General features: G+C 37.1%; 1 protein-coding gene across 1 annotated transcript in view; it reads left to right on the forward strand.

The window, feature by feature from the left end:
- CTNNA2 (catenin alpha 2) overlaps positions 1-15,187 on the forward strand; it is a 1,475,417-nt gene that overhangs the window by 263,731 nt on the left and 1,196,499 nt on the right. The window lies entirely within an intron of this gene.

The following is a 15,187-nucleotide window of genomic DNA, read 5'->3' on the forward strand; positions in this document are numbered from 1 at the left end:
ATAAGCCCACTTGCTCGCTCTCCCTCACTCTCTCCCTTCCACTACCTCTCCTTTTACTCTCAACTAGCATTTCATCTCAGGAGATAGTACCCTGACTTAAAAAGGTCTGAAGCATAGAACCAAGCTAGTTCCCTCTAGCCACTGCTGGCAAATAGACAGTTCCTGGCATCAGCACCCTTCCCTCACGTTATAGTTACAAAATAAGATGCAGTTGCAGGATCTGTGCTGGAAATATCCAGAGCAAACCTTAAGCTCAGGTAACCTACACTTAGTCAATGTAGTTACGTTCTCCATAGAATTAAGCATCTCAGGAGGAATTAGTTTAAAGTTTAAGACCAAAGTCTCAATAGAAGATACAGTGCTACTTTGCCCTATAATAGAAAGTTCCTTATAGATTCTCAGAGCTGTTGGATGTGATCATTTCTTGTGTCTTCACATGATTTAACTATTCTTATATCACCTAATAAAACACTAAAACAGCATCATTTTATTTCTTATAAGAGTCATGAAGTCTTCTCTTTTTACAAAATGAGTGGAGTTTGAAGAAAAGAAATATAATTCCCTAATGTTGCTCTATAAGATCAACACCAAACATGACTAGAGTGAGTAAGCATGAATGTCTTGTGCTCTCTCCTGGGCAATAGTTTTGCTGGATAGTGGTTGTCTGTGTGCGTTAGTGAGGTTTTTATTAGAAACACTTGGAAGCTTTATAACAAAATTCTTCCACTCACTTATTTTTTCATCACAATGGGATTGTTAATGATGTGGTTTTCTAGTTCAACCTAGCACGAGCCCATCAAAAGGCCATTATTTTCTCTGTACTTAACAAGGTGAAGAGTTGGTGCCCTCTCAAGTTAAAAAAGGAAAAATAAAAGTTTATTATATATTTGCCATACTTTACAGTGAAAACTTCCTAGGGAGAATGAATTTTGGTTATAACCTTACCCGTTTTATTTTCCATCTCACACCATGCAACAAATACAAGAATGTTTAGGCTCTCATCCTACTGAACCAATTTCTTTATTGCATTTTTGCTCCAAAAAAGATTAATAATCGTGTTTTCAAAGTGATGCTGCCCACTGTGAAACTTATTCCTCTGCCATTTCTAAAAAATGCATGCCACAGAAAAGCTTCTGCCTGGGTTACAGCTAATTCAAATATAACTATCTTGACACTCCAATTCTTTCCCATGAAAAAAAGAAATGGATAAAACGATTGGGCTTTTATGCACACTTAAATGCATTAACAGTGCTAGCAAAACCTGACAGAATTTAAAATATAATTACATTCAAGATGAAGTACATTCAAGATGAAAACTTCTCACACTGATTCTATTCTAAGCAACATAGAGAAGCAACTAAATAATGAATTTGATGAACAAAATCATATACCTCAGAAGACTCTTCAAGGTGCTACATTCAACATCTACGACAAACAACTGCATTGCAAATAAAAATAACTTGCTACTGTGAATTTCTACTCATAGTTCTAGGAACAGAAAATAATCTAGTTTACTTTTAACATTATTACAAACATACAGACAAAATTTTAGGAAAAAATAGTTACCAATAGAGGAATATGCACGTATTGTAACTGAAAAGTATTTTTTTATTCAAAGAGAGCAACATCAGGATATATCCATTTTCTTCCACATGTCCTGAGGGATAAGTTTTCCTTGCCTGAGAAATGAAATAGCTACAATCAACTTGGATAAAGAATATATAATTTTAAATTCCTTTAGAATTACTCAGTTTTACTCGTAGGAACATTTTAGGAATGAGACATCAAAAATATGGTAAGATTTGTTTTAAAATCAGCAATCGGAATGGCAAAGCCAGAGCTCCATATGCTCTCTCTCTGGCACCTCTGATTACGGACAAAGTCATAAGCCTTTGAACACAATCAAGAAGAAAATTTACCGATGGTTTAATATCTTTAGCATTGGTCCTTTTGATCACTCCTCTTTGACATGTCACTTCTGGCCTTTGATTTTTCTTCACTTACTCAATTCAACTTCTCCTTCTTGATTCTTTGCAAATAATTTTTTTCTGTTCATTCAACTCTTATATTTTAGCATCCTTTAAGAGTGTATTCTTAGCCTTTGTAAACAACAGTCTAAAATTACACAACTTATGTATTTTCCTATTTGATTATTGCTTTTCTTCTTCTAATAGAATGTCATCTTCCCAGGGTAGGGACTTGGTCTGTTTTTCTACTGTTGTACCCTGTGTACCTAGGACATTACCCAGTGTCTTCTTTTGTCATCTTCCCAGGTAGTAATATACTGATGACCTCAGAATCTGTATCTTCCTTTTAATTCTCTCTCTAAAATTCTAGACCATATATCTGACATCATGTTGAATATCTCTACCTGGTAACCTTATATTTATTGTTTTTTAAATTAAAATATATATGACAAGGATTGTATATGTTTAAAGTGCATAATTTCATAATTTGATATACATATACATCATGAAATAATCACCTCAGTCTAACTATATGTGTTTTAAACTTAATATGTCCAAAGTCAATTTATTGTGTTCTACGTTCACACCCTCTTTCAACTCAAAATCTCCCCTTTTTCTAATATCCCTTTTGGTTTCAGCATCAATTTGATCACTTAGTACAGAAACTGGAAGTTATTCTAAGCTCTTTTTATATATTTCTCCTAAAATCAGTTGGTTGCTAAGTTGTTTTTATTGTATTATGTAAATATCTAAAAATGTTCTCACTTTCTCTGTCCACATTGTCACAATAGGCCAATATCTCACCTGAATTATTGCTTCCTAAATAAGCTTTCAGCCTTCATTCCATCCTTTATCCACAATGCTGCCAGAATGATTTTTCCCATTCTCTACCCTCCTTATGTCTGGGCTTGGCCAGTGCAACACCAGACTTTTAATGGAAAAGGATTCAGATTTCTCTCTTCCTCACACACATGATCAGCCCCTTAGACTTAGACTCCTCAACACTGCGTACACCAGGAATGTTAAATACTGCACTGTTTATATGTTTCCCATCATGTCCTTCTTTGCCCCATGGCCCATTAAGTATTTTTTTCTTTTTCTTTTTCTTTTTGAGACAGAGTCTTGCTATGTCACCCCGGCTGGAGTGCAGTGGCACTATCTCTGCTCACTGCAACCTCCACCTCCAGGGTTCAAGCAATTCTTCTGCCTCAGCCTCCCAAGTAGCTGGGATTACAGGCATGTACCACCAAGCCCAGCTAATTTTTGTATTTTTAGTAGAGATGAGGTTTCACTATGTTGGTCAGGCTGGTCTTGAACTCCTGGTCTCAGGTGATCTGCCCGCCTCAGCCTCCCAAAGTTCTGAGATTGCAGGCGTGAGCCACCGTTCCTGGCCATGACCCAGTAATTTTTATCTACAATGGCAGAGTGAGCAAAAATGGCTTTGAAATATCTTCTAAATTATCTTCAGAGTTACTTTGTGAAACTTGTCTGTATTATTTAAGACACAAGAAATGTGCTTGTTCTAAACTCCAGTTTTGAAAAATAAATGATCAATTCTTTTTAATGATGAGTAGGCATTTTAAAATCCTCTTTGCTCTTCACTTGGACCCTTAAGAAGAGAGGTTCCCTGGTACTGTGTGAGTGCTCATGTTACGATGCTGCAGAATCTTACCTTTGACCTGGCTGGTATCAGACATTTGAGTGCATAGCATGAGGATTTTCATAGAGTTTACATTGATACCATGTTTGGGAGTCCTTAAAGAAGCAGGAACCAGGTGGCTTCAGTCCCCACCTCATACAAATGTCTCTAGAATCAGCAGCAATCCACATTCGTTACTCATTTAACAAAGACCTGGGCAGGCACCCACACCATATCTGAATGATTTAGTTGGGCCATCACACCTATCTAAGAAGGACAGCAAAGGTTCCAGAAAAAGTTTGGCTGTCCATCAGTGGTCACAAGTTAACATGTGACCCTAAGGAGACCAAAAACACAGATATGAAATAAAAATCTAACTTGAAAAGAACATAATGTCAAATCAGCAATGTAAAGGTAAAATTGATGAAGAAAAAGAATAAAAATATGAAAATGAGAGAATAAATTGTCACTTCGGAAGACAATTTGTAAAGATCTAGCTTAAGAACTAACAATACTTGATAGAGCAAAGTCAGTAGCCAATGCACAATAGCAAACATTTTTTTAATTAAAGAGAAAATTTTGAGGTGATAAGAATGAGAGATTCATACAGGAAAATGTATAGTGTGTGCATTGTATGTTGTTAAATTTATTAATTTCAATAATAAAGAATTTTACCAATATGAAAGGGAAAATTTAAAAATAAGAGCAAATTTAGATTGTTCTCAAACTTTTCTGGAATGAAAATAAATGTCAGAAAACTGGAGAAATTACCTACAGAGATATAAAAGGTAAGACTTATGATTGATGAATTCCGTATTCTGTCAACTTGTCATTTTTATGTAAAGACAACAGAAAAAAATATTATCAGATATGTAAGGGCTCAAAAAGCATACCACTCTCAAAGATTTCCTGGGGAAATAAAAAACACAGACATGCTCCTCTTCAAGATACCTTACCTAGAGATTCAAAGAAAGAGTGTTCTAGGCACTGCCCTCCCAGTAAGAATTGTGGAATGACAGCCTCCAGGAACAGCTCATCTGTTTTGGGCCATGTGGTCAGTCCTTTTTGGAGAACTAAGTTACAAATGATGTAAATCCCTAAGGCCCTGATTCCTTAAGTGACTGTATTTTGACACAATATTTCTCTACCTAGATTCAGAGAAGCAGCCAGAGTATATGACACAGAAAAGCAACATATAAGCTATGTCAGTACAGGAAATGTGTCTGTTTTGTTCATGGCAGTGTCTATAGTACCTAGCATAGTACCTGCTGCAGATAGATAATTATTAAGTATGTGTGGTTGCATGATTTAAAGACAAGAAGGGGAACAGAGATATACCTTCTAGCAGCAATTTCTATTTAGTAGAACTCAATAAACATATTGGTCGCTATTCTGTGCCAGGTGCTGACTCTAGTGTTGAAAAGCCAATGAATAGAGATAGAAATACGGATAGAGTACATGCTGTCCTGTGTTCTTATTTTGTCTATGGCTGGAAAGTGCACTGTACTGGAACATTTTGAGTGGAAGCTGGGATGTGTCCTTTCAATGCCAGTCTCCCCAGTTATGAAGAGTCACCCAGGTGTCACATCATTTAAAAGTGATTATGTGGTGAAACTGGCTAGAATATCAATGCTTACCAGCCTTTGCCGGGTAGATAACTTCTCTATTCTATTAACTGCTCATATAGAGTTACGTTTGAGGGCAGGAGGAAAACTGTGCTAACATAAAAGTATAATAAATTCTGCTCTTGGCCAGGCGCGGTGGCTCACGCCTCTAATCCCAGCACTTTGGGAGGCCAAGGCAGGAGGATCACCTGAGGTCAGGAGTTCGAAACCAGCCTGGCCAACATGGTGAAACCCTGTCTCTACTAAAAATACAAAAATTAGCCAGGTGTGATGGTGTGAGCCTGTAGTCTCAGCTACTCGGGAGGCTGAGGCAGGATAATCACTTGAACTCAGGAGGCAGTGGTTGCAGTGAGCCAAGATCACACCACTGCACTTGACAGAGTGAGACTCTGTCTCAAAAAAAAAAAAAAAAAAAAAATCCTGCTTTTGATGTAGCTGAGATATTGTGTTTAGGCATTAGGACACTTTGGTGAGTTGACATATATTGTAATGGCTTCCGTTTAAAATTAACATATGGTGTGTAGCTTCTGCTGGGAGGATAGCCACCTAGAATATTCTTTCTTTGGATATAATCTTAAATGAGCAGGACCATTCACCTTTCTTCTTGACTCAACAATGTTGTAGAAAAATAATGTGAAAACCACCTGATACCTTGGAAGCAAAGATTTCAGCAGTACTCCAAGAAAGTGATTATGTGGAAAAGAAAGCCTGAAGTTCTCAACAGGTCATTCTGAGATCTTGAGAGTAGAAGGGTTGCCAGTACCAGGATCATCAGCATTAATGTAGCTTGTGCCCATAGATCCATATGTTCTCAATACTCAAGCACTCTAGCACCTTTTTTTTTTTTTGAGACGGAGTCTCGCTCTGTCCCCCAGGCTGGAGTGCAGTGGCCGGATCTCAGCTCACTGCAAGCTCTGCCTCCTGGGTTCACGCCATTCTCCTGCCTCAGCCTCCCGAGTAGCTGGGACTACAGGTGCCCGCCACCCTACCCAGCTAGTTTTTTGTATTTTTTAGTAGAGACGGGGTTTCACCGGGTTAGCCAAGATGATCTCGATCTCCTGACCTCGTGATCCGCCCGTCTCGGCCTCCCAAAGTGCTGGGATTACAGGCTTGAGCCACCGCGCCCGGCCTAGCACCTCTTATTAAGAGGCAATTCTCTTGCCTTCCAAATAACTTCACTATAGAATGGTAGAAATGGAAACATTATTTCATTGCCTTACGTAAAGAGAGATAGAACTTGGAAAAATAATGTTATCATAAGGCAGCATGGCTGGGCTTAAAGAAAGTTTTAAAAATGGTTATATCAGTATCAGAAAAAGTGAATAAACATCAGATTATTTAGGAGGCAGGTGATATCAAGCAGCGGTAATTTATGATACATCAAAAGCTTTCCCAGGTAATGCTGGGCATCCTAGCTACTCAGGAGGCTGAGGCAGGAGGATCATTTGAGCTCAGGAGTTTAAGTCCAGCCTGGGCAACAAAAAAATGCCCTGTCTCTAAAAATAATAACAATAATAAAAAGCTTTTCTCTATAAAACTGTAAATCCAAAGTAGCCCAGAGGTAATATGAAACTGAGAACCAGAGGAAGGCAAGAAGAGATATTACAAAAGCAAGCAATTCAATAATGGAGCAGCCTGTATTAATTTTGCAGAGTACTTTCTGTAGCCTTAGAGTGTTGTGCATTTAATACGGGAGACTTCACTTTAGGAAATGTCCATCTTGAGCCAGAATACTGTTTCTTCACTGGTAATAATTATCAAATACTGGAGAAGTTTTTATAAAATTGACATGCTGGATGTTTCGTCTTCCTAGGAATGTATCACAGAATCATAGATGAATCACTTCTTTGAATGGTTCTGAGGCATCCATTGTGTCCCCCTCGGATTGGGAATCAATTATTATAATTGAGTTGAAGATATTTCTTATTTTACTCTCATTGATGTGGAACACTCTTTGTATAACTAAATTTGGTGCATAGACGGAGTCATTCAGACATGTTTTGGGGGCTCTAATATTCTTGCAAAATCTTACATTTGTGTTTTTGCAGGTTTGATAGTCTAAAAGGTTAATGTTCTTAATGTCACTTCATGAAATACAACCATATATTTTCAATGCCTGAGCTTGCATTTAAATTTAGGATGCATATTAAAGACAGGTCAAATGATATCACAGAATTTTGTTAGAGAATTGAAGGTTTGTAACAATCATATAATAAAGATAGATGGCATAACAAAAATTTTTATGAGAAAAGTAACTATATAGGCTGGATGTTGGCTATGGCACGTCTCTAGAAGGCTAGCCTAGCCTTCTTCACATGGCAGACTCATCCACATTTATCTAAATCAGGTTTAAGTGTGGATGAGCCTGCCATGTGATTATTAGATGTTGGAATTTGAATTGCTGCCATTGTATGTGTCTTAGTCAGTTTGAGATGCTATTAAAATTACTATAGGCTGAATGACTTATAAAGAACAGAATTTTATTTCTCACAGTTCTAGTGGCTGGACAACCAGGGCACCAGCGTGATTGGGTTTGGATGAGGGTGCTCTTCTGAGTTGTGAAAGCCAACTTCTCCTTATATCCTCTCATGGAAGAAAGAGACTGAGGGCTCTCGTGGCTCCCTTAATAAGGGCACTTACCCCATTTCTAATGGCTCTATTCTCACAATCCACCTCCTAATACCATCACATTGGAGGTTAAGATTTTAACATATCAATTTTAGGGAGGCACATTTATTCCGTTGAATTTGACCCTGGCCCCTTAAAATTCATGTTCTTCTTGCATGCAAAATACATTTATTCCACCCCAACATCCCCGAAGTCTTAATGCTTCTCACCATCAAGACAAAGAGTATAAAGTTCATTGTCTCATCTAAATATCATCCAAATCAGATATGAGTGACACCCCATGTCTAATTCATCCTGAGGCAAAATTCTTCTCCTGCTTGAACCTGTGAAATCAAACAAGTTATGTGCTTCCAAAACAAGCATAGGGTAGACATTCCCTTTTCAAATGGAAGATGCAGGAAAGAAGAAAAGGGTGACAAATCTCAAATAAGTCCACAAGCTAGCTAGGCAAGCTCTATAAGAACTGAAGGCTTAAGAATAATCCTCTTTGACTTCATGCCCTGCCTTCAGGTGGTGGTACTGCATGTGCAGCCCTGCCAGGCAGGAGTCTCAATTCTAGAGCTCTGTCTGCCAGGTGGCCCACTTCCAGGGCATTGGAGAGTATCCATCTGGCCTTTTGAAAGAAAGAATGGTCCCACCCCTCAAAATCAAGGAAGTAGACTTGATGACCTCTGAATCACCTTGGTGGTCATTCATTCTTTGTCTTGAAGAATAGTGCCCATTTGCAGCTGAATATTTCTATAATCATATCACACAGAATTCAAGAAATCTAACAGCTTTTCTTCATTCCATCCCATTTTCTGCCTCTTTCAGTTCAAACTAGCATTTTTTTCTGCAGGGGTGGTTTGGTAAGCCTGTAGTTCATACCCATACTAATCTCCTTATCAAACTGTCAATTGGCTACACCCTTACTATTCTCTTCCAAACATGCTTTCTCACTTTTTGCAATACAGATGGGCTGAGAATTTTCCAAATACTTAAGTTCTAGTTCTTTTTGCTTAATAATTTTACCTTCAAGTCACTTTTCTGTTCTCTCATTTTACTACATAGAAACCAAGCAACCTTCAACAATTTGCTTAGAATTTTCACCAGATAAATATCCAATTTAATTTCTCTAAATATACGTTTTTATTGCTTTCAAGTTCTACCTTCCACAGAACACCAGAACATGAAGAGAATTCTGCCAAGTTCTTTGCCACTTTACAACAGGAATTGCCTTTCCTCTAGTTTCTGATAATAATGTTACTTGATTCTGTCTGAGACCTCATGACAATGACCTTGACCATCCATATCTTTGCCAACATTTTGTTCATGATTACTTTTGTATTCTCCAAGAAAATGGAGGCTTTCTTTTTAGCTCTTCTTTTTCTTCCTGAGTCCTCACCAGAATCACCTTTAAAAGTTCTTTTTATAGCAATCTAAGCTTCTAGCATGCACCTCAAACTCTTCCAGCTTCTACCTATTCCTCAGTTTAGAGTTGCTTCCACATTTCAAATTATTTATTTGAGCATTGAGGTAATACCCAATAATTTTGAAAAAGTAAAAAAGACAAAAATAAATCACAAACCCAAGAAACTCAGAGAATACCAGATAAGCTTACACACATACATTCTCAATCTCTCCCTCCCTCTCACATGTACACACACAAATGCACACACATATACACACACACATAACACATAATATTCACTGCCAAAAAACAAAATAAATAAAATCTTGAAAGCATCTAGATGGGAAAAAATGTACATTACATGCATAATAACTATAGCATATTCACCTCAGAAATTATGTGTGCTAGAAAATAATGAAGTGACATTTTTAATGTAATGAAAGGAAAAAAAGTCAATCAAGGATTCTATATCTAGCAAATACATCTTTCAAAAATGGAGAAAAAGAAAAAGACTTTTTCAGAAAAACAAGAATCGAGAAATGTTATGTGGTGAACTTTCACTACAAAAAAATATTAAAGGAAAATAATCAAGCAGAAGCAATATGATTTTAGACAGAAACTTGGATCTACTGAGAAAAAACAAAGAATGCCAGAAATAACATAAAGAAGTTAAATAAAATATGGTTTTTAACCTTATTTTCAAGGTTCTAAAGCAGCTTTGTCCACTAGAATTTCTCCAACAATTAAACTTTATTTCTATTCCACCAATAAGACTAGCCACACATGGCTGTTGAACACTTGAAATGTGTCAAGCATTAATGAGTAATTGGGTTTTAAGTTTTATTTAATTTTAATTAGTCTAAACTAGCCACATGTGTCTAGTGACTACTAACACATAATGAAAGCAAAAAAAGTAGCAAGTGTGTTTATAATGTATATCAAAAAAAATGTATTACACCAAGGACACAAATGAAAGGAGGAAGAAATAGAAAATGTAATCTTATTTAAAGATTCATGTTCATGCCAGCTTTATACATAATCAGAGAAAAAAAATGGAAACAACCCAAATGTCCCTGAACTGGGGAATGAATAAACAAATCATAGTACATTTATACAACAGAATAGTGTCCAACAATACAAAGGAATGGACTATTGACACAAACAACAATAAGAATAAATCTCAAATACAACATATTAAGTGAAATAAGCCAATGTCTAAAGGCTACACACGACATTCTTTCATGTATATGGCATTTTGAAAAAGACAAAGCATGTGTGAAGAAAAAGATCTGTGATTGCTAGGAGTTAAAAAGGAAGCCTTGAATAAAAAGGGCCACAGAAATTTACACTAAAAGGTAAAATTTACTGTAGTTTAATTATATTTTTAATTTTAAAAATGAAAAGCCCTATTATATCTAAAGTAGGAAGAGTTATAAAATAGAATAATCATTATATTTTAATTTTAATGTATATTAATGAACTGTCTTTTTAATGCCTCTAATGTCTAAGTCATAGTTCATTTTCAAACGAAATTATTATGAGTCTAGAATCAGAAGTATGGTTTAAAATAGTATTTTACACTTCCAGTTAAGGCATCATCAATTCAATTAGGTCGCTGATCTAGATATTCATTTTCCCACTGGTCTTTCAACTAATTTTCCTCACTCCTATATGGTGCCTTTATTTTCTCCAGTCCCTTTACCCAGCACCCTAATCCTGCTCCAGGATATAAGCTCTTTCCAGTGGATGTGTGTGAGATTCTTCCAGCTCTCCATGAAGAGTGAGACTGAAAAGAAAACCCCATCCAGCCACTTCAGCCTTAAAGGGCCTTCTTTGTTTTTCCAACAAGTATAAAAATGTATGAATATTACATAGAACAAAAGTTATCTCTAAATGTAATACAAGTGAAGAATCTGAGGAATTCTCCTTTAAAGAAAACTCTTTTTTCTTTTATTTGTCCCAGAGCGCCCCATAATTTTTTTTTTTTAACTTTGTAATCTTTTCTTCAATTTTGTTTCAGAGGACTCTGTGGCATACACTATGAAAAATGTCCAAGTTGTGTTTTTTTCACAGGTTATAAGTATAAAGGTAAAAATCACCAAGCAGGAGAAAAACAGAGCCAGAAACTTGTCTCCTAGACAGAAATAGCAATCTTTTCCCTTTGTTCTGGGTACAAGTCCAGGAAAAAAGGGAAGACAAGTGAAGCTGGAGGTGACGGAAATTATTCTTTTTTTTTTTTCCTTAAGGCGCACCCATTCAGTATTCTTATTTAATGAATGTTCACAAAGTGCTAGCATTGAATAAAGCAGATTTGATTTGTGGTTTTATGGAGGTTACAGTCTAATATGAAGCATCCAAAGAGACGAACAAATCGAAATTCCAAATGAATAGGTACTATGAAGCATTATCAATCCTATAAAAATTTTCCGTTGGTATGAGTATTGCTAATATCTTTCAAATACTCTGAGTTTCAACATAGCTTATTTTTCATCTTTGAATATATTTTTGCTTTATGTGGCCTTCTTTATATTCAGGAAAATGTCTTGCTTATTCTAATTATCCATCGTTATGTATGTAAGACCAAAGGCACCTTGATTCAGGTAGAATGTTAACAGTCCACAATCTACTCTGTTTGTCTCTTATGCTTGGTAATACTCAGTATCTATAAGGATACTGAAGTACAGAAAGGAAATGCTAAAATAAGATAAATGAAGGGCAGTTGACCAACCCCGAATTGAACGCATTTTCTGAGTTCCATACCATGGCATATTCATTTCTGTAGATAAAAAATGTATTGCTGAATTCAACAACCGCCTAGATTCCTGGAATGATGCCATTTCTATTTATGGAGTTAATATCAATTACTTTATCATAATTTCAAATTACACAGAGAGAATCAATTTGTACAAACTAAGTCCAAGATCACCCAGTGTCAAACCAGAAGTTAAGAGGCAAAAGCAAATGTGATTTGAAAACATTGAGACCACGACGCGAAGTGGAGATGGCAGCAGTTATCACACAGAGCACCAGGAATCTCAGCCAAGCCATGCAAGGATGACTGAGAACAGAAGCTCAGCTCTTTAGGAATACAATGTAAGAATCGGGTAGAGCCAGCATCCTGGAGTATAGGCACAATATCTCCTCAGGTTCAGAGACCCACAGAGGAAACAGAGAAATCCTGAGCATCCAAGAGAAATGGGCAGAAGGGAGCCCAGATTGCAGCCTGGCTATTGCATCAGGTCACTTCTAAGAACCATTAACCCATATTTGTATTAAAGCAGGCTTTAGCCATTTAGTAACAGTAGCAGTGATTTTTTCATAACTCTACTAGTAAATGATATATAAATGTAGATGGCATACAAGAACCATGGAAGGGGAACAAAACATGACAGGTGTATGGAGGTCTCATCTAGATGAGGAACACATGCTATACACATCGTTCTTTTCTGCTACTGTCAACTTGACTTCTATCCCAACTCTCTAGATCTTAGCATCTTCTGAGATCTTGGCCCATTGTTACTTCTCTGGTTTTAGTTTGTTATTCTCCTGTCTGCAGTTTCTTCAGCTAAGGTCTGTTTATCTTACCTGTGACAATTTTTGCTAGCCACTCGGTCTCTCGGCTACCATCGCCATCGCATTCAGGTCCCATGGGTACACTCATCTGTACTCAACAAAACTTCTTTCCCCAGAAGATAGGTGGGAAATTTCAAGTCTTTCTTGTACCTAAAAACCCTAAGTAGATATTTTTACTTCCATGTCTTTATTTCCTACAGATGCCTTTACTTCATATGGTCTTGGTCATAGGTTCTAATGCTAGACTACCACTTTCAAGATAGTCCCTATGAGAATACAGAACAAAACTGGTTTTATACACCTGTGTTCTCTAAATATCAGGGAAAAATCTATCATCTCCTTGACAGAGTTTTAATGTTAATAGAGATAAGTTCGTTGTATCATGTCTTTTTCTTTCTTTTTCTTTCTTTTTCTTTTTTTTCTTTCTTTTTTCTTTTCTTTTCTTTCCTTTTTTTTTTTTTTTTTTTTTTTTTTTTTTTTTGAGACCGAGTCTCACGCTGTTGCCCAGGCTAGAGTGTAGTGGCACGATCTCAGCTCATTGCAACTTCTGCCTCCAAGATTCTTATGATTTTCCTGCATCAGCCTCCCAAGTAGCTGGGATTACAGGCACCTGCCACCACACCCAGCTAATTTTTGTATTTTTAGTAGAGTAGGGGTTTCACCATGTTGGGCAGGCTGGTCTCAAACTCCTGACCTCAGGTGATCAACATGCCTCGGCCTCCCAAAGTGCTGGGATTATAGGCATGAGCCACTGCACCCAGCCCATTGCATGATTTCTAACTCCCTTCTTTGCCTCCCTGATTTCTGGTGTCTGTGGTTGTGTGTGGATGTGTGAATAAAGGAGAAAAGAATGTGTTTTTAAAACATGTTCTGACTATTTGCATTTTCCAGGCAGTTTTTGCTGTCTCACAGCTCAGTGGTGGCTTTGGTGGCCCAGAAGTCAAGAATCTGTCAACTTTGTTAATTGGCCTGTAAGCTTACAACCCTTGCTGGAGTTAACAAAAGCCCAGGGCTTCTAGCCATGAATGAAGGTAGGCATGGGGAAAAGGAACAAAATATGCTAGTTACTGTTTAAAATAAATACATGAGAATTTATGTAACCAGTATGCTAAACTAGCCCAACTGGTGGGAAGCAATCACAAGGTATTTCCACATACTTCCTTTAACTTTGCTCTGTGGGACTAGTTTTGCCCCAGCAATGAAAAGTCTGATACCTCTGCATCTTTTGTAGTTAGTTTTAAGCAATGGAAATCCACAAATTTCAAGACACAAATCATAAACTCAAGTTGCTACTGAAAATTCCCAATCCCACATATTAGTAAAACTTCCAAATTTATTTATAGTTACAGTTCCTCTCCCTCCTTTAACTAAGTACTACTTCAAGTTTAAAAAGGTAAAGAACAGCTAATTTCTATTCTCTTCCCAATTCTTCCTCCCCCACTCAATTTCCAACCCCTTTGGAGCTATAACTTAAAGGCAGAAGGTTGGAAGCAAAAGCAACCAGCTGGATACTCAACAAACCATTTCTCCTTCCTGGGTATCCCACCTCCCCTCATCTAGTTAGGGCCATGTGATTAATTTTTATTAGTGGAATACAAATGGAAGTGATGAATAGCAGTCTTAGGTAGCTTAGAATGGAATTCCTTAAGTGTGTCTTTTCCATACTTTCTGTCATTATCTCCTGGCCAGATTTTGAAACACTATAAGGCAGAGTCAATAAATGAAAGTTGGCTAACTTTGTCAATGATCAGGTAGAAGGAGACTGCCCACTCGGCACCCAATTAAGCTATGATGGGAATGAGAAATAACCGTGATTTCTGAATTATTAAAGTACTTAGGTTGGGGGTCATTTCTTATGGCAGCTTATGTTACTTACCCAATTGACACTGGCATAGAGAAAGATAAGAAAGGAATAAATATTTATACTTGGCTGGCACAAGTATGGTGGTTCTTAGGAGACACCCCTTGGCCATTATTAATTCATACCTCTTACTAATAATACTCTGGACTCAGGTGATTTATTCTTGCCTTATTTGGTACTTCCTTCTGCCCTTTTTGGAATCTGCAGTTATATTCAACATCTCCCTTACAATGCTTGCCTGAGCATGTAATATAATACCCATCTGGCTCAGCATCATGCATAGCCTTCAATTGGCCCACTGGAAATAGTCACATATCCTTTGCTCTAACAAACTCTCAAAGTGAAGGCCATTTCACACCACTGTCTCACCTTTACTACCTTCATTTCCACCATTGGAACAGCTTTCCAGCCTGCTTTCACTGTTTATATTTCCAAATAGACACCAGCTTAATGTATCAACCTTACTGAAGGGGATGAATATCAATTGTATATGTGCATATTAGC

The sequence above is a fragment of the Theropithecus gelada genome, chromosome 13 (assembly GCF_003255815.1).
Source record: "Theropithecus gelada isolate Dixy chromosome 13, Tgel_1.0, whole genome shotgun sequence".
Lineage (NCBI taxonomy): Eukaryota > Metazoa > Chordata > Mammalia > Primates > Cercopithecidae > Theropithecus > Theropithecus gelada.